Raw genomic sequence first — 19,791 nt, 5'->3', positions numbered from 1 at the left:
CCATTCTTTTGACAATTTAACAGAGAAGCCACATGAACCCTCAATTCCACTTCTGGGTATCACCCCAAGGCATTGAAAACAGGGTCTCGTTCACAGTCACCAAAAGGTGGAATCAAACAGTGCCCATGAATGGACAAAGGGATAAAGAAAATGTGGTCTACACACACATGTATTACATTCCACGTGGGAAGGAACGAAATTCTGACATGTCCCAGCAGGGGTGAAAGTTGTGACAGGAGCCAGTCACAAAGGACAACTAGTGAGTGTATGATCCCACTGACATGAGGTACTTGAAGGAGTCACAAGAAAGAAAGAGTGGTGGGTACTAAGGGCTTAGGGGGCAGGGAGAAGAGTTTCAATTTGGGAAGAGGAAGAGGCTTTGGGGATAGAAGGCAGTGACATTTGAACTTCAGTGTAATCAATGGCACCAAACCAGTACACATAAAAGTGATCAAAAAGGTAAATTTTCCGTTATGTATATTTTAGCACAATTTTTAAGACATCAAGTTAGAGAACAGATGTGAATGCAATCTGGGAGGTACTGGGGATTTTGGTAAATGGTTCTGTGGAAATAAAAGGGCAGGAGCTGAACCTCAGGGGACCGAGGAACCACTGGGAAGGAAGGAAGTGAAGCCCTGGTGTAGAAACCACAAAAGTGATGGGATGAGAAAGGTGTGGAGGACAGAGGCAAAGCAAGGGTTTTCCTTTTGTGTTGCTGATGAGACAGAGTCTCACTGTGTAGCTCAAACTGGCCTGGACATTTCCATCCTGTCTCAGCATCCCAAGTGCTGGGATTGCAGTCACAAGCCACCATGCCTGGCTTTGTTTTCAAGGACGGCAGGCAGGCACATGGTTCTGTTTATAGGCTGAATGGAAAGAGGTTTTAATTAGGTGTTTGTTTTATGTTTCAGAATCAAAGCTTTTGCCCCTTCTTACAAATGAGATCACATATGCTGGCTTGATTTCTGTCTTTCTTGGGGAGACTCTAGGAATTTAGTGATTGGGAGAACTCTTTTGGGGGGGATCTTATAGTAAAGAAACAATATAGTTTGTGCAGGATCTCCTAAATTTGCTCAATCATTAAGGTGACCTACAGCCCTTGATAAAAATAGAGATTCCAGCACTCTGGGCCAAGTCTTATATCTGAACCTCCAGGCACCTACCAGAGGACAGGCCCTGGGGTACAACCAGATGGAAACTCCTGCCCTCTTGGGTTTTCTCACCTTCTCACGATGGGGGGTAGATAGTAAAGTTTAAAAACATACATGCCAAATCCAGGCAATGGTGGCTCACACCTGTAATCCTAGCTACCAGGGAGGCAGAGATCAGGAGGATCATGGTTCAAAGTCAGCCCAGGCAATGGATGGGGAGGGGTTGTTCATCAGAGGGGTCATACTGATGTGATCTGACATAGATCTGAAATCTCCAATTGGGCCACAGTGTAGAGCATGGACAGTTTCAGGGAGAGGTGAGGTGACTGAAGGAAAAGGGGAAAAGGCCAGTTATGGAACAAGTGTAGAATCCAGGCAGGCAGTGCCACTGGGGTGCCCCAGAGTGGGATCAGTGGGGTAGTGGATCAATTGGGAATGCAGAACAGCCAGAAATTGTCAGTACATGGATGTGGAATGCAAGAGAGAGAGAGAGAGAGAGAGAGAGAGAGAGAGAGAGAGAGAGAGAGAGAGAGAGAGGGGAACCAAGACCAATTCCAAGATAGGGAAGCAACCAGGCACCAGTGGCTCATGCCTGTAATCCTAGCTACTTGAGAAGATGAGATCAGAAGACTGCAACCCAGGCAAATAGCTCATGATACCCCATCTCCAAAATAACCAGAACAAAATGGACTGAAAGTGTGACTCAAGTAGTAGAGAGCCTGTTTTGCAAGTGCAAAGCCCTGAGTTCAAACTTCAATCCCACCAAAAAAAAAAAAGCCAGGAAGGCATGTTTGCAGGGGAAGACTAAACCCAGATTCAGTGGCTGCCTGGTCCCCTGGTGCAGCTCCCTCTTAGGAAAGCTGACTCAAAAAACACTTCTTCTGCCTGTGCTCAGAAAAACACGAACTTGGAATTTCTCTCCTATGTCACAGGCTCACAATCAAGAGTTTACTTCTTATTTATCCACCTGTTGGTAGATCAAGGATACACCTGGTGTTAGGGTTTGGCTCTGAAAAGCCCCTGAAGGCCACATGCTAAAGGCTAGGTTGCCACCTGATGGCATTATTAGGAGGGGTGGACACAACAGAGGTGGGCCTCCTGAGGAAGTGGGTCACTGGGGCTGTTCTGGAAGCTGAGTCTTGTCCCTGGCCCCTCTGCCACTCTCTCTCCCCCCTCCCCTGCTTCCTGGCCACCAAGAGGGGAACAGCTTTGCTCTTCCACACGTTCACTGCCATGATGTTTGGTGTTACCATGGCCTAAAAGCAATGGAGCCAGCAGACTGGGGTGAAACTTCTGAGAAAAAATAAACCTTTCCTCCTGTACATTGGTTTCCTCAGGCATTTTGTCACAGAGACTGAACACTGACTGACACATCTGTGAATGGTAATGATTGGGCGGCCAGTGACTTCTATTAGAGACTAAAATGCACCCAAAACATGGCCCTCTCCATCCTCAGTTAGCAGCGTTCACATCAAGGTGGCTTAGGTGCCCGAGGGGAGAATCGGGGGCTCGTTTTAGGGTTGGTTTCTTCTTTTTCTTGGGTTTTTTTGGTTGTTGTCAAATATGAGCAGTTCTATAAATACCTGCCTACCTTCAGAAGGTTGAGAAATCATAGGCTTCCCTAAGTGAGTACTGCACACTCTTTAGCAGGAGATGCCACAGGCTTGTCTCCTGGAACTTGTTAGACATGCAGATTCTGGGGTCTTGCTTGAGCCCTAAAGAAGGAAAAATGCCTGGACAGGGGGCCGTCAGTGGTCCCCGCTCTGCAGATGGCACTGCCATATGCTTCATTAGAGCTGAGAGTCACCGGACCTGGTTCTCAGCTTCCCTTCCAATCTTTACCACTGAGAGATGAACACTAGACAGCTGCATGGTGGGATGGGAAGGGAGCTTCTCGACACCTTGTCTAGAGCTTCCTTAATTTAAAAAATTGGCCATGTTGCACACTGGATCAAAACCTGTGAAGGTGAAAAAGACAAGAAACCTGTCAGTTCCAACAAAGACTTTCAAAGTCCTTTGAAAATTCTTCATGCAGGGGAATCCTGAAGGTGATTAACATAAACAGCCCAGTGAAAAATAACTTGTGTAGAATGCTCCAGAAAATGCACTACTTAAAGGAAATATACTTAGAAGTTATAAATATGCTGTCTTTATCATGGGCTTTTTTTTTTGGTTCTAGGGTTTGAACTCAGGACCCCACACTTGCTAGAGAGGAGCTCTACCACTTGGGCCACTCCACTGGCCCTTTTTTGCATTGGTTATTTTAGAGATAGTCTTTGGCTTTACACCTGGGGCTGGCCAGGACCTCGTTCCTTCTATTTATACTTCCCACATAGCCAGGATGACAGGTGCACACCATCACAACCAGCTTCTTTCTGTTGAGATCGGATCTCAAGAACTGGAGCCACAACCCTCCCGATCTCAGCCTCCTCCATAGTGGGGATGACACAGTTGTGCACACCACCACACCCACTCATAGATTGGGTGTAGCCAGGAATACAGGCGTGAGGCACCTCGCCTCACCTCAGTGACTCCTTCATAAACTAGATCTCCGCACTGTGTAGTTCTAATTTTCACTCTTGATAATAGAGGTAGAGGTGACAAAATTGGTCTTGTTTATTTCACATGCACACGCACAAGCAGGGAGTGTGCCATGGCTGGCATAAAATGTGCACTTGCTCTGGCCAGCATCCCAAACCAGCTGACTTACACAGCCTCTGATGGCTCCATGGCAATACTGAAGCTCATTTCCTCTCATACAAAGTTGCTCTGTAGAGGAAAACCTTGGCATAGACACCAAGTGTTTTTGGTTTTTAAACCCTAGTCAAATACGAAGCTGGCTCTTTCAATGTTTGTGTGTCTGAGATAAAAACCAACTGTTCTTTTGGCGTGACATCTTTTAAAGTACCCATGATGCTTCTTTCTAAATAGGATGTGGAGGAAACCCTTCTCAAAGCCAGCCCACTGGACAGCTTGAGATGCATAAAAACCCAACCCTCTTTCTTATTGTAATAAAAGTTTTTGAGTCATTACCATGATCCAGCTGTATGCTTAATAAGATGCTACCACGACCACCAAATGCAAAGTGCCTTCCTCCAGTCCCATGGGCTGGAGGTCTATCCATCTAATGTGCACGTCTTGCCACTCCTTGGTATGTTCCTACAAATTGAAGGGAAGCAACAACGGCCAGGAATTTCCTATGAGCAGTGAGCACTGAGTCAGTCCTGACCAAGCATTTCAGGTTGTCTCACAGGCCCAAGGAGACAGGTCCCTTTTGGCTTTCCACGGTCCAGAGCTGGAGACCTGCATGGGAAGGGGAAAGTGCTTAGCCAGGTGAGTGTGGAGTCCATGTCAAGGGCAGGGAGAGAGAGTTCCCTCAAGTTCTACCCACTTTCTCTGGAGTCACAGTGACAGTCCCTGGACAGGGGATGACAATGCCTGCCTCAGAGATCTCTCATCTGGGGACAAACCCCAGATGGCACAGGGCAGAGAAGAGGGCCTCAGGTCTAAAGAGCAATGAGGCTCAGCCGTTTTCTGGTGGCTCACGCCTATAATCCTAGCTACTCATGAGGCAGAGATCAGGGGATTGTGGTTCAAAGCCAGCCTGGGCAAATAGCTCTTGAGATCCTTTCTTGAAAATACCCAACACAAAAAAGGGCTGATGGAGTGGCTCAAGTGGTAGAGTGTCTGCCTAGCAAGCATGAGGTGCTGAGTTCAAACCCCAGTAATGCCAAAAATAAATAAATAAAAGAAGAGCAAAGAGACTCTGCCCCACCAGTGACACCCCAGTGCCTCTATCTACCACATCCTCCCTCCCCAGTGGCTGGCTTTGTGGGCACCAAGACTAGAGCCAGGACTTCAGGGGCAAAAGCCAGGAAGCCAGGGTACAGCAGAGGCACCCACCCTGCACATGCACAGCCTCAAGAAGCAGCGCCTCCTTCCACTTGCCCCCAGGACCCTGCACTTGGCTCCCCGCAACCAGGCCTCCACAGAAACACCATTAAATGCTACAGAGGGCTAGCGAACAAGAGCTGGGATCCTCATGCCATGTTCATGACAACAGGATTACGCCACTACCTAGCCTAATTCTCCAGGCCATCCCAGTCAGCAGTAAATTGCACAATAGGGGACAGGAAATCAGAGAGAGGAGGCAAGGGAGTTTGTCTCTAAACTCCTATTTGGCAGTTGGTACCATGGAATCAGCAGAAACTCCTTAACTTCCTTCACTGCGGTTTCCAACTTGACGTTGTCATTAGGGAGCATTCAAGGCAAGACATTAGACAACTACCCGGGCCTGGATTCCTCTGCAGATGTCAGATGGGGGCAAATGGGCAACTCACACAGCTTCTGGGAGCTTTGTTTTCCCCATCTAAAATTGTTTGTGAGCTAGGTGAAGTGGCACGTGCCTGTAATCCCTGCTACTTGAGAGGCTAAGGAAGGAGGATCATGAGTTTAAGGCCAGCCTGGGAAACACAGCAAGACCCTGTCTCAAAAAAACAAATGACAAAAAAGTAAGTATATAATCCCCGTTGTTGTTTTCTCTTTATCCTCTACAACTGTTGCACCTCTCTTGTGTCTATCCATTCATTTTCTTTTCTCTTTTTCTCTCTGGGGTACTGGGGTTTGAACTCAGGGCCCTGTGCTTGCTAGGCAGGCACCCTACCACTTGAGCCACTCCACCAGCCCTTTTCACTCTTAGATTACTTTTCAGATAAGATCTTGATTTCTTTTGCTCAAGTTAGCCTTGGATCTTGATCATCTTACCTCTGCTTCCCAAATAGCTGTGATTACAGACATGAACCACCATGCCTGGCAACTCATTTTCATTTTAAGTTGCAGTATACTTGACTGAGGTCGTAGGAAATATGAAAGCAAGTTCTGGTGACTTAACATGGAGACTTAAACACATACATACATCTTATTTGCTTATATTTTTTTCTATGTTACTTGTTTCTGTTCACAAAGCTTATTTAAGCAGCTATGCCAAACTCATAGAACTAGTCTGCTTTTGTTCTGGGTTCTGAAAGCAAGGGAAAAATGCAGACCTTATACACATTAACTCTTGGTAAAGAGTAGATATCAGACTAATAAATAACACTGGGTGGCCCAAGACTACAGCCACCCATTGGAGCTCATGATTGAGAAGGAGAAATGCTATCCAAGTTCTTAATGCCCATCTCTGCTCCCTCAGCTGTCCTCCTTCCTTCACAACATCCTCTAAGGATGTGCTGGTGACGAGGCTCAGAGAAGGAATCCCCAGCTGCCCTCCAAAGCAGAGAAACCAAGGGTAACCACTCAGTGACACCCTGAGTAATGCAAGAAATACCTATGCCAAATGCCGAGGAAAACAAAGGAGATGGCCAAGGTGGGCCTTGAAGGCTGGGTTGGGCCCAGCATCCCTCAGCACTGTGCCAGCCTTCAGTTCAGCTGCCTCCCTCTGTATTCACTCATCAACCCACAGACGTGTACATTTCTACACCAGCCCAAGCACTGACCTTCCTTGCTTGCTTCCCTCCTTCCTTCCTTTCTTTCTTCCTTGCTTCCCTCCTCCCTTCCTTCTTACAACCAAAAGGAACTCTGTCTTAAACAAGGCATCTTAGATTTAATTGCTTCTTTCAGATGAATAAGAGAATGCAGCCATTAACCAAAATCTGCAGCTGCATGGGGTTGTGGGTGGGGGAAAGAATGACAGACAGACAGACAAGTAGTTATGCTGTGGGCTGGAAGGAAGTGATTGAGAGTGTCCCAAACCCCAGCAACCTCAGAGTCAAGTTTAAACCCCACTGGAAATTTGTGGTTTATGTGAAAATGAGATGCAAATGTTTGATAATAAACAAGCATATGGCAAATTTATTTCCGTTCCCTCTCCACTGCTTCCCCTGGATCTGTACTCCTTCTACCGCCATTAAAAAGAATTTAAAATAAACAAACACAAGGTTTATTCTGAGAGCTCTACACAGATTAATTCTAACAGTGAGCAAAGCCGACTAAAGTGCAGCTTCCACTTGCAGAAACGGATAACAAGAGTGATATCCATGGAAACTGATCAGAGAAACAGGAAGTCTAAGACAGATCTGCGATGAGACGGATAATCAGGCTAGATGATACTGACTTATGACTCTAGTTGCAGAAACCTAAGAGAAAAAGAATTATGCCTGCAGACAGAACCGGGGTTCACATTTCAACACAATGTGCATCCACACCAAGATTTCAAGGGAACAGCTTTTTTCCTCAGAAAATAGTCAAGGATCCGGGATTCAAAGCCTGTGTGTATCCTGGCAGGCTGAGATAGTCAGGGTGCACAGGAAATGAGGGAAAACCTGAATGTTTGGATGAGGAAGATTTGCCCACACCTTCCTGGTTCACTTATCCCCAGGGCAAGGAGTGAAATCACTGTAGACTGACTGATTGATACCATTGGAAGGCTAATTGAAGAAGGCAATTAGGTTGGTCAGGCATGGTTGCACACAGGAGGATGAGTTAGGAGGATCATGAGTTGGAGGCCAAAAACCAAACAAACAAAGCTGGGCACCAGGAGCTTTGTAATCCTAGATACTCAGGAGGCAGGGATCAGGAGGATCCTGGTTCAAAGCCAGCCTGGGCAAATAGTTCACAAGACCCTATCTCAAAAATATCCAACACAAAAAATGGACTGTTGGAGTGGATAAAGCAGTAGAGCACCTGCCTAGCAATCATTAAGCCCTGAGCTCAAACCCCAGTACTGCCAAAAAAAAAAGCAGGAAGGTCATGTGGTTGAGGAACCCTTTGGTTAGGCCTCTGAAGCAAGCAGGGTCTGAGCAAATTTGCTTCAAACATTGGAGAAAGACTATAACTTATTTCTCAGAGACTTATGAGAGGGCAGAAACTGTGGCTCAAATGGTAGAGCACCTGTCTAGCAAGTACAAAGCCCTGAGTTCAAACCCCAATACTGCCAAAAGAAAAATGTTGATGAATATCAGACACTTTGAGAGGCATACATCCATACACACAGCCTCAGCAAAGGCTGGGGTGAATTTGGCCCCTGACCTACTGACATTTCTGTGTTTTATTTTGTTTTTGTCATCCTGGGGTTTGAATTCATGGCCTCAAGCTTGCCAGGCAAGTGCTCTACCTCTTCAGCTACACCTCCAGTCCCATTTCTGTTCTTGGAGTTTCTAATGTGACCTGGAGGGTAATCCACAACCCTACTGCATAGACAGGACTCGATGGCCAGACAGTCCCTTTCTAGTTCCATCCCTGTCCTGGACATAATTATCGACCTTTCCCTCTTTGCCTCATTGGGACCTTGAAGACAGGCACGATGTGCTATGAACTTCTGAAAGAAATCGCACTGCATAAATCATTGAGTGAAATTTAATTTTTATATTACAATAGAGAAAAGCAAGTTGGCAAAGACGGCCCTAAGGTCAGCTGAAGGGGAGCCAGGAATTGACTTCTTCATGAAGTCATTGTGCAACAAACTCCTGGCCAGATGTGACTTGACAAATGTCCACATCGCCATCAGAGAATCCTTTCATACTTAGAAAACAGATTACAAAGCAGGGAGCGGCAATTACACCAACAATGCAACAGCTGCCTGACTGATGGACTGGAATGGGCATGAATGTATGTAGTGGTCAGCGTCAATGCTTTCTGATAATCGATTTATCCCTAGCAATGGGTGCAATGCTAGGAAATCTACATAAAAGCATTATGGGCTTTGTTTGCTTAAGTGTTTCCTGAGCAAGGACCATTAGCTTCCTGAGACTTTTTGGATGTATGTGTCACTACACCCAGGATAGAACTTTGGTGGGATTCTCTTGCCTCACCCCTACCTCAAGAACCCATTTTAAAACCCTACATGGAAAAATAAGGAAATCACACAGGAAAAAACCAAGTGACACTGCTTAATGGGTGGGTCTTGGGGGCCATGGTTTGAAAACCACTGTTTGATCCACAAAAAAGCTCATGTCTCCTGATTAATGAAATAGCATGGGAGTTTGAGGAGAATGGGAGTGTGGGGAACACTTGGACTTGGGCTGGCCTTTGCTGGGATCTATATGGGAAGGGAAGAAGGTGAAAGCCATCCAAGACAAAAACACAGCAAGGACATAGGGTGGGATGAAGCAGGTGGGAGATGAGGAGCGCCCACCAGGTTGGGTGACAGGGACTCCAGCTGGGGAGGAAGAAGGAGGACTGGGAGAGTGTGGGAGGACAAAGACATGGCAGCTCTGGAATATCAAGTTAAGAGAGCTGGTCTTCCTCCTGTGTCTCTGGGCTCTGCAATTGGTAAATTTGTTGGCTTGCTAACAGTGACACAACAAGTACCACAGGCTGGGCAGCTACACAACCAAAATGTGCTTTCTCAAAGTCTGAGATCAAGGGAGTAGGTTGGGTTTCCCTCTGGAATCTCTCTACATCCTTTGCTTTTGGACAGCTGCTCTGTCTTCACTGGTCTTTTGCACTGAGGGCCCCCAACCTCCAATGGCTCCACTTAAGAGTTTCCTTTTTTGTGTGTTGTGTGTGTGTTTTTGTTTTCTTGGGTTTTTTGGTTTTTGAGACAGAGTCTCACTAAGTAGTCCAGGTTATCCTCAAACTCATGATCTGTGTCAGCCTCCTGAGTGCTGGGATTACATACATGTACCACACTCAGCTCACTTAGGATTTTTCAACTTTACCATGGTGTGAAAGAGGTACACATCCAAAAGAAACCATCCTCCACATTTTGACTTTGGATCTTTCCAGCTGCCTAGGGACCAGTCCTGGAGTCCATCCTTTTGATGCTGAGCCATGGCAGTGAGTTGCAGATCCCAGCCAGGCCTGTGGTTACAAAGGTGAATGATTCTCATGTGCTATGTGGTTGAGCAAGGATGTTTAGTAGGTTTGGTGTATGAAATGCATTTTCGACTTTGGATATTTTCAACGTATGATGTGTTTACTGGATGTCATCCCATAGTAAACTGAGTTACATCTGTGCTTGTTTGTGTGAATCCCTTTTTATAAGGAAACCATTCCTTAGAAGGATAGAGGCCCTATATGGATAAGCCCTAGATGGATAAAAGCCCACCTCAATTACCTCTTTAAAGACCCTATCTCCAAATACAGTCACATTCTGAGGTATTGGGGGGTAGGTCTAAATTTCAACATGAATTTTGGTAGCCTAAACATTGACATTTATACTTATATATTTGTGCTATGTGCTATATTTATAACATTTTATTTATAGCACAAATATAGATATAAATATGATACATAAATATATATCATTCTGCTATTACATACGTGTTCTAACACATGTGTTATATATTGTTATAGTGTATTTATATTACAATATATTTCAACTAGAAATAGTGGGAAGTAAATCTGGCCATGTGGAAGTGGAGAGGGTGAGACCTGGGGACAGGGAATGAAGAATAGCACACATGCAAAAAACACAACATGGCTGTGGTTAAATGCTGGCTCAGACAGTGAAATCTGTAAGTACCACAAGAGTTTGGGAAAGAAAGAAACCAACACAGAGGGGACAAAGATAAAAGGTGACAAGGGGTTGGAGCAAGAAGGGTGATAAGGTTGTAGACAGGAGAAATGAGGGGAGCTCTCCAATAATGGAAAAGGAGGCAGAACCCCCAAAACAGGCTTCATAGCTGGAGCTCTGGTGGGTGAACCTCTCTATAGAAGATCTGGATAAGACAGCATTGCTGGGGTCTCCTCCGCCAAACTCATCAGCTTAGCAAGCTGTGGCTCCAGACATGATATTTCATTTATTCATTTATTTTTTGCAGTATTGGGGCTTGAACTCAGAGCCTACACATTGACCCACTCCACCAGCCTTTTTTGTGTATGTGTGATGGGTTTTTTGAGATAAGGTCTCACGAACTACTTCCCTAGGCTGGCTTCAAACCGTGATCTTCCTGATCTCTGCCTCCTGAGTAGCTAGGATTACAGACATGAGCCACCTGGCCAAACATGATATTTAAGTATGCAGGATTCTGCCCCTGTATCTTCTCTGATCCTGAAAGAATGCCTACACACAATGCTGAGAACCCCAGTCAGCAGGAAGAGCCCTCCCTTCACTCGGTGACTTGTTTTTCCTTTTTAATCCTGTTGGAATACATGAGGTGACCTCACAAAGGGGGTACAAGAAGGGTTGCCCCAGTCTGATCCACCATCATATAAATACCGTTTATGCATATGTTTTATGGGACTAAGTTCTTTAAAATTTATTTTTAGACAAGCTCAAATAACAATCTAGAAAACCAGACTCTAGAGAACAATGAGAAAATGTAGAGAAGCCAAATATAAAAATACCAGCACATGTAAAAAAATAAATAAATAAGTAAAATTAAAAAATCAATTCACTTCCACAGATTACAGCTGGAAATTCCCAGAGGGATGAGTAGATTTTGGAAGAGAAAAAGAGATTATATTTTATGGGAAAATATACAATAACCATTCTTTTCCCATAAAGCAAGTGATGGAAGATAGTCTCTCCTCCATAGATATATTCTGCACATTTTCAGGATAATACTAACAGGAAATCAATAGGCTCTTTTATATGTGAAAAGACATTATCTCTCTGGACTCCCACACAGCTAATCGGACTACAGAAGACCGTCACAAAACTTGCCATTCACCATTAATCTTGGTCCCAGGACAGTAAGTAGCCTCTAAGCCCAGGTCTTTGTTTATTTTTAAATTGTCCTTATTATTGTTTTTTCTTAAAGAGATAATCAGGTTCAAAGCACCACCCTTCATTACAGCCACAGAACGTCCAGGTGATACTGCATGACAAGTGTGTGCATGGGGGGCCAGATGCTCTCGAAAGCCCCTCCTGCCCAAATCCGGGCTGGGTGACGACCATGTCAGTAGCCACCAGCAGCTTTGTCAGGGCATAATTTGACAGCAAAGACAGGCTTGGCAGGATTTATGGGCTCTACTGGTTTTTTACCTTCATTGATCTGAAATAGTACCAAAGTTAATACTAGCAAAAACCACTTTGTGCTGGGGTCATCTTCCCATGAAAGGCTTTGGTGACTGGTGGCTTTGAACACTTACTATACACGTGTTCTTAGCTGATTCCAGCACTTGCTGAGTTTCACGATGCTCATAAGACTAAATATCCTGGTTCCCCCTCCCACAAAAGGGCTAAGCACCATCTTGGTAAAACATCTTATTTTGAAACTAGAGCATAGAGCCCACTGGTGTCAATAGCCGTGTCCTTGTATCAATTTGCCTGGGTTGCCATCACAAAGTACCCGAAACTCAGAGTTTAAAGAATAGAAATGTGTTCTCTCCCAGTTCTGGAGACTACATATCCAAATTCCAAGTGGTGTCAGGGCTGCGCTCTCCCTGGCTCTAGGGGAGGGTCTGAGGGAGGCTCCTTCTAGCTTCTGGTGGTCACCCGGTGTCCCTTGGCTTATCATTACATCACTTCTATCATGTGGCTATCTTCTCCCTGTGTCTTCATGCCATATTCCCTCGGTATGTGTCTGTGTCCAGACTTCTTTTTATTTAAATAAGGACACCAGTCATATTAGATGAAGACCCACCCTAATAACCTCATTTTAACTTAATTACTTCAAATGCCCCAATTCTAAATACAGCCACATTCTCTGGCACTGGGTTAGGACTTCACTTTGACATAACAATTTTGCAGGGACAAAAGTCAACCCATAACAACCCACAAGAAACTTACCTCCTATTAAACACAGACCAATGACTCCTAATGCAATCAGGTAAAATCGGGGTCTCTCACCTTTAGCACAGCTGATATTCTGTCCAGATAATTCTTTGCAACAAGGTTTATCCTGTGTGTTATGAAGGGCACTAATGAGAGCTCGACCCACAGACACCACAGCCCTTCTTCCCTTGAAACGAATCCGAATGTCTCTATTTATTGCCAGGTTTCCTCTGAGGGGGCAAAAATCATACTCCACTGAGAAACACTGAGTTCAAGGAAATTCAGACCAACCTTCTAGAAACGCTGTTAGTAGATTGAACATGTGCAAGAGGCGAGGACACTCACACTTCAATCAATGTTTCCTGAAAGCAATGGCCTCTGCCTGAGCAATTCCCTAGGTGACTGGATACTTTCATTAATTTAGCAAGAATTTACTGAGTGCCGAGTGCATGTCATGTGTTGATCTTGCTTGCTACTGCAGGAAAAAAACAGAGAACATAGGAGATTTTTTAGAAAATTCCTTTCTTAAACGTCATATATTTTAGTAGGTAAGATTTAAAACAAAGCCAGGTGTCAGTGGCTCACAGCTGTAATCCTAGCTACTCAGGAGGCAGAGATCAGAAGGATTGTGGTTCGAAGCCAGCCTGGGCAAATAGTTCTCAAGACCCTATCATTAAAAACCCATCACAAAAAAGGGCTGGTGGAATGGCTCAAGTGGTAAGAACACCTGTCTAGCAAGTGTGAGGCCCTGAGTTCAAACCCCAATGCCACCAAAAACCAAATGAAGATTGAAAATAAGCAAAATAAATAAAACAAATATCATATTAGGTAGTGGTATGTGAGAATGACAAAAAACAAAGCAAGCAAGGAGGAGATGAAGTGTTGGAGTGCTGACATTTTCATATGGTGGCCTAGGAAGGGTTCAGAGACATGGGTGCAGACCAAAAACGTAGGGGACATCAAGCCATGAAGGTGGTGGCGGAGGAGGGGTGGGGGTGGGGGTGGGGTGGGGGTTGGGTAGAAGAGCATTGCAGGCAGGCAAGACAGTAAGGTCAAAGGCCTTGAGGTGGAGGTATCCCTGGTGTGTATCTGAAGAACAGAAGGCATAGCCAGACAGAGTGGACCACAGGGGAAGCTAGGAACAAAATCAGTGAGGTTATGATGGGAGACAGACACAGGGGTCTTCTCCATTCACAGGGGGTATTGTTCAGGACTGTGAATTGTACTGAGTCCTACATGTACAGTGCTTTTCATATATATATATATATGTGCTTGTAATAAAGTCTAATTTATAAATTAGGCACGGAATGAGATTAATCACAATAACTAATAATAAATAGAACATTTATAATAATACACTATAGTAAAAGTTATATGAATATGGCCTCTCTTTCTCTCAAAATATCTTATTGTGTGTCACTCATGGTGATACATGCCTGTAATCCCAGCACTAGCGAAACTGAGACAGTACAAGTCTGAGGTCAGCCTGAGTTACATAGTGAGACCTTGTTTCAAAATATATATATATATATATGGTTGGGCACCAGTGGCTCACGCCTATAATCCTAGCTACTCAAGAGGCAGAAATCAGGAAGATCGAGATTTGAAGCCCAAGCAAATAGTTTGAGGGACCCTATCTCGAAAATATCCATCACAAAATGGGCTGGTGCAATGGCTAAAAGTGAAGGCCCTGAGTTCAAGCCCAGTACCACACACACACACACAAATGGTTGGGCGCCAGTGGTTCACACCTGTAATCCTAGCTATTTAGGGGGCAGAGATCAGGAGGATTGAAGCTCGAAGCCAGCCCAGGCAAATAGTTCATGAGACTTTATCTAGAAAAAAACCCATCACAAAAAAGGGCTGGTGGAGTGGCTCAAGGTGAAGACCCTGGTTTAAGTCTACACTCAGTAAAAGCAGGAGATGATGTTTATGACAGAGTCATAATTGTCTGGCTAAGTGAAGACTAAAAACCATGGCAGAAACCTAATCTGATAAGAATGAAAGATACATTTCTCTTTGTGTTTGCATTTGTTATTTTTTGATTCTCCTTCTGGCCACAATGGGATACTAATGTTCAAGCAAATATTTGTCAAAAACAAAAACAAAAGGAAAGAAAACCAAATGCAGAAATCAGTCAAATACAAGGTAAAGAAACAGAGACTTTAGAGATTACACATGAGAAAAAAGTGTATCTTTTAACCAAAACTAGTTCAACAGTCTACTAAATAAAAAACAGCTACACTTAGAGGAATAAGAAACTGCTTGCCAGTGTTACACATCATAATGTTAAAATGTATAATTTTCAATGAAAACTTGGAATGCATGCAAAAGAAAGAGAAAGTATGGTAGGTCCTAAGAAAAAACTAACAAAAATCTGCCAAAGGAAGCAGACATTTTATTCACTACATTAAGATTTTTTAAACAATTTTGCTAAATATACTCACAGATTTAAAGGAAGCCATGAATATAGAGCTGCAGAAAACTTGGAAAACAAAGCAAGGAAAACTGGAGAAAACAGACGTTATTTAAAAAATTTTGGGAACAAAATGTATACTGACTAATTAGAAAACTCACTCTAGGATTAAAATATCAGATTTGTGTAGACAGAAGTTAGAGCCAATGATGACAGAAATTACCAGGAACGAGAAAAGAGTAAAAGGAACAAAAGAACATGCAATGAACCGAAGGTACATGTGGAGCATTAAGCATACAAACATAAGGACAGAGTTGGCCCTTGGTGTCTGTGGGTGAACAGTTCCAATGACACCATGAGAAAGCACCATGAACACTCACACCACTGACATTAAGGCAGGACTGACACAGCTTCTTCACATCATGTGAGCTGCATAAGGCACACATGGGAGGGTTTTTTTTTTTAATACTGTTATTAAAAACCACTTGTAATAAATCTTCAAATAAGTCAGCCTAACTGTAAGGGTATTCATACAAGAATAAAAAACACAGGAATGGGTGGAAAAGGAAGAATGAGTATTTGGAGAAATGATAAGCTAAATGTTTCTGAAGTTGATAAACATAGATTCATATATTCATGAAGCTCAGTAAACTTCAATATGGAGATACAGAGATATATTCTGAGACACATTTTAATCATATTATCATAAACTAAGGACAAATGAATGATCTTAAAAGTAGAAAGACAAAAGCTACTTAACATAAAAAAGGAATCAATCATAAGTTTAACAGATTTCACATCAATAATTATGGAAGTGAGAAGGAAATGAAAGAGCATTTTAAAAATACTGAAATAATGTTGTTAGCCAAAACCATTATATCCAGCAAAATTACCCTTGGACATGCCCTTCAAAACAATGTTAAATGGAGTTCTCCAGAATTAAGTCAGAGGACACTAGACAATCAATTGAAACCATGTGATAAAACAAAGAACTGCATTAAAGATAACTATGTAGGCAAATATAAAGTGTATTATTTTATATTTATTTTATAATTCTCTTTTTCTATTTGATTTAAAAGACAAACATATAAATAAGTAATTATAAATTTATGTGAAAAGTCATACAATGAACCCAGAGGTTCTGTGTGCCAAAAACATCATAAGAGGGTAGCTGTCATTTTAATATATTAATTACAATGTCTGATTTATACACAAAATACAAAAAGGAAATAAAAAAGAATCAACAAAAGTATATATGCAAAAAAGAAACATCAAAGAAGGCAACACTATGTGAACTTAAGGAATTAAAGAAGGTAAAAGAAATATAAAAATGTAAAAATGAAAAAAAATCTAGTCGTAAGCAACATTAAATGTGAATGGATTAGGCTCTAATTAATAAAATGGCCCAAAATGGTAATACATTTGAATAGAAATAATACATTATTTAACATCCAAAGGCACAAATATATAGAGGATGAATGAAGGTAAAAATATATTCCATACAAATAATAACTAAAGGAGAGCAGAGTTGGCTATACTAATGTAAAACAAAATAAACTTTAAATAAAAAAAGTTACAAAAGGCAAAAAAGTACAATAAATGAGATATAACAATGGTCATCATGGAAGCAACAAACACTAAAGCCACAATTATATGCTAAAGTTTGAATAATGGTGTTCCCTCTAAATTCTTATTGAAAATAAATCCTCAGTGCAAACAGTGTTAAGAAGTGTGGCCTCTGATAAGGAGTAAAGTCATGAGTGCTCTGCCCCTCATGATCGGGATTTGCTTTCTTAGGAAGGCTTTTGAGGCTAAAGCAGGATTTTCTTGTTCTTCTAAAACTTCCACCAATGAAGGACACACTATTCCTCACCCTCAGAAGTTGTAGTAACAAAGTACCATCTTAGAAGCAGAAAGCAGCCCTAACCAGTCTCTCACTCTGCTGAAACTGTAATTTTGGACTCCAGACCCTCTGATAAATAAGTTGCTATTATTTATAAATTATTCACCCAGTCCATGGTAATTTGTGAGAGCAACACAAATGAACAAAAGAAGTATATGTGTCTAATATGGACAAAATTGAAGGGAGAAATGGCCAAGTATATATTAGAAACTGTAATATTCTACTTACAAGAATGAATAGAAGATCAATAATACTGTATGAACATGTAAAGAAGTAGTTAAAACACTGATAAATTCAGAACAGTTCACCATATAATAGAAGAATGCACACGTTTTTCATGTATAGGTTAAAATTCTCCAGAATACACCAATAATTAGTTCCCCAAAATAGTCTCAGTAATCCTTTTTTCTCAGTATATGACCTGGACTTAGGACTCACTATGTAGCCCAGGACTGGCTGAAACTTTTGATTTTCCTGTCTCTGCCTCCTGAGTACTACTCTCAGTTAATTTTAAAATATTGAAATAGTACATAGTATTTTTAATGGTATGAAATACAGATACAAATAAATAATAGAATGAAAGGAGAAAACTTGACTAAATGTGGAATTTAAATTACATGCTTTCAATAAATTAATGGGTGAGAAGAGTAACAAAGGGATAAAGAAAAAATAGTTTTGGAACAAATAAAATAAAAAATACCAAAGATTATAGAATTTACTACAAGTATTAATCAAAAGGAAAGTCATGGATGGAAAAACCTCCAATTTAATGGGAAAAGATGTCAATTCAAAACCTTAAATTTATATCTTCAGAAAACAAAAAAATGAAAATGAGATGACAGCTAAAAGCAAGAAGGAAATAATAAAGATTAAAGTAGTAATAAATCAATGGCGGGATACACATTCAGTAGAGTATATTATTTGCTTAGAATGATCAACAAAATTAACAAATCTTTATCTCAACTACCTAAGAAGAAAAAGTGGTTGGACATAAATTAGAAACAAAATTAGGGAAATGAATACAACCTTACAGAACCAAGGATTATGAGGGAAACTATGAAAACTGCATGCCAATGGCTGGATAGCCAATATGAAATGGACAAATTTCTAGAATCTCACAAACTTAAACAATTTTAGGATAAGAAAATATAGACAGGCACAGGTGGCTCATGCTTGTACTTGTAATTACTAGGAAGACTGAGATCAGGAGAACTATGATTCAATGCAAACTTGGGCAAATAACCAGAGCAAAATGGAATGGAGGTCTGTCTCAAGTGGTAGACTACCTGCTTTATAAGCATGAAGCCCTGAGTTCAAGCCCCAGTCTCACCAAAATAAAAAAAAAGATAGTCTGTACAGACCTATAACAAGTACATAGCAACAAAAATTCATCAGTAATCAAAAACCTCCCAAAAAAGAAAACTTTAGAACTAAGTGACTTTGCTTCTGAGTTAAACATTTTAAAAAGTATTAACACCAATCTTTCACAAATTCTTCCAAAAACTCTACAATATGAAATTGCTTATTAATTCATTTTATGAGGTGAGAGTTTATTCTGATACCAAAGCAAAAAGCAGCACAAAAAATTAACCAATAATCCTTATTAATACAGACATAAAAATACTAACTGAATTTTAGCAAATCAAATTGTTCAATATATTAAATGTACTTACAGCATGAACAAGTGGGATTTATCCCAGGAATGTGAGGTGGTTTAACTAAAGAAAATCAATATATTGTAACACACTAATAGAAAAGGAAGGGAAAAAATAGATTATCACCTAAGCTGATATACCACATTTGAAAACATTGATAAATGCATTTGAAAAAATTCAACACCTTTGCTTTATAAAAAGAGTTTAAAATGAGGAATGGAAGAAAACTTCCCCAACATGATTACTCACAGCCAAGAATACTCTATAGTAAAATACTGAAACTTTTCCCGTGATCAGAACAAAACAAGGATGCTCACTATAACCACGGCTACACAATGTTGTACTTAAAGTTCTAACCAGAGTAATTGGTAAGAAAACTCTTAAAAAGTCAGTCAACTTAGAAATGAAGAAAATAAACCCTTCTGTCAGCATATGGCATGATTCTTTCTATAAAAACTCAAGTAATCCACAATTAATGAATTCAGCAAAGATGAAGAGTACATTGTTACACTCAATTAAACAATTTAAAAACAGGAAAATAATGCAGATAAATACGTAATCACTGAATAAACATTGGAATTGCTCCAGCTAAATTTTCATTTTCCATAGCCAAGATGGAAAATGGAATACTATTTATTTTAAAATACTGTTAAATGTCTCCTCTTATATTTAATGAATGAAGTCTGTAGTGGGGGTACACTGGTTATAGGTCCTGGCAAAGGAATTCTCTGTTGATTATTATATCAAATTGCATTCAGGTATATAATTAAATATTAAAATATCCCCTTCCAGAAAACCAAGGGCAAATATACAAAAGACATTTTAAGACACAGGCAGATGCTTAAATGACAACTTTTCAATTATAGTTGCCAAGATAGATGATAGATAGATGATAGATAGAGATAGAAAGATAGATAGAGATGGATAGATGACAGATCAATCAGCAATCAAGTTTGAGAAGATGGTGAATGTAATGTGGATAAATAATGTAGTTAAAAATCTTGACT

This window comes from Castor canadensis, chromosome 13 (assembly GCF_047511655.1).
Source record: "Castor canadensis chromosome 13, mCasCan1.hap1v2, whole genome shotgun sequence".
Lineage (NCBI taxonomy): Eukaryota > Metazoa > Chordata > Mammalia > Rodentia > Castoridae > Castor > Castor canadensis.
Note: the sequence above shows the minus strand (reverse complement) of the source record.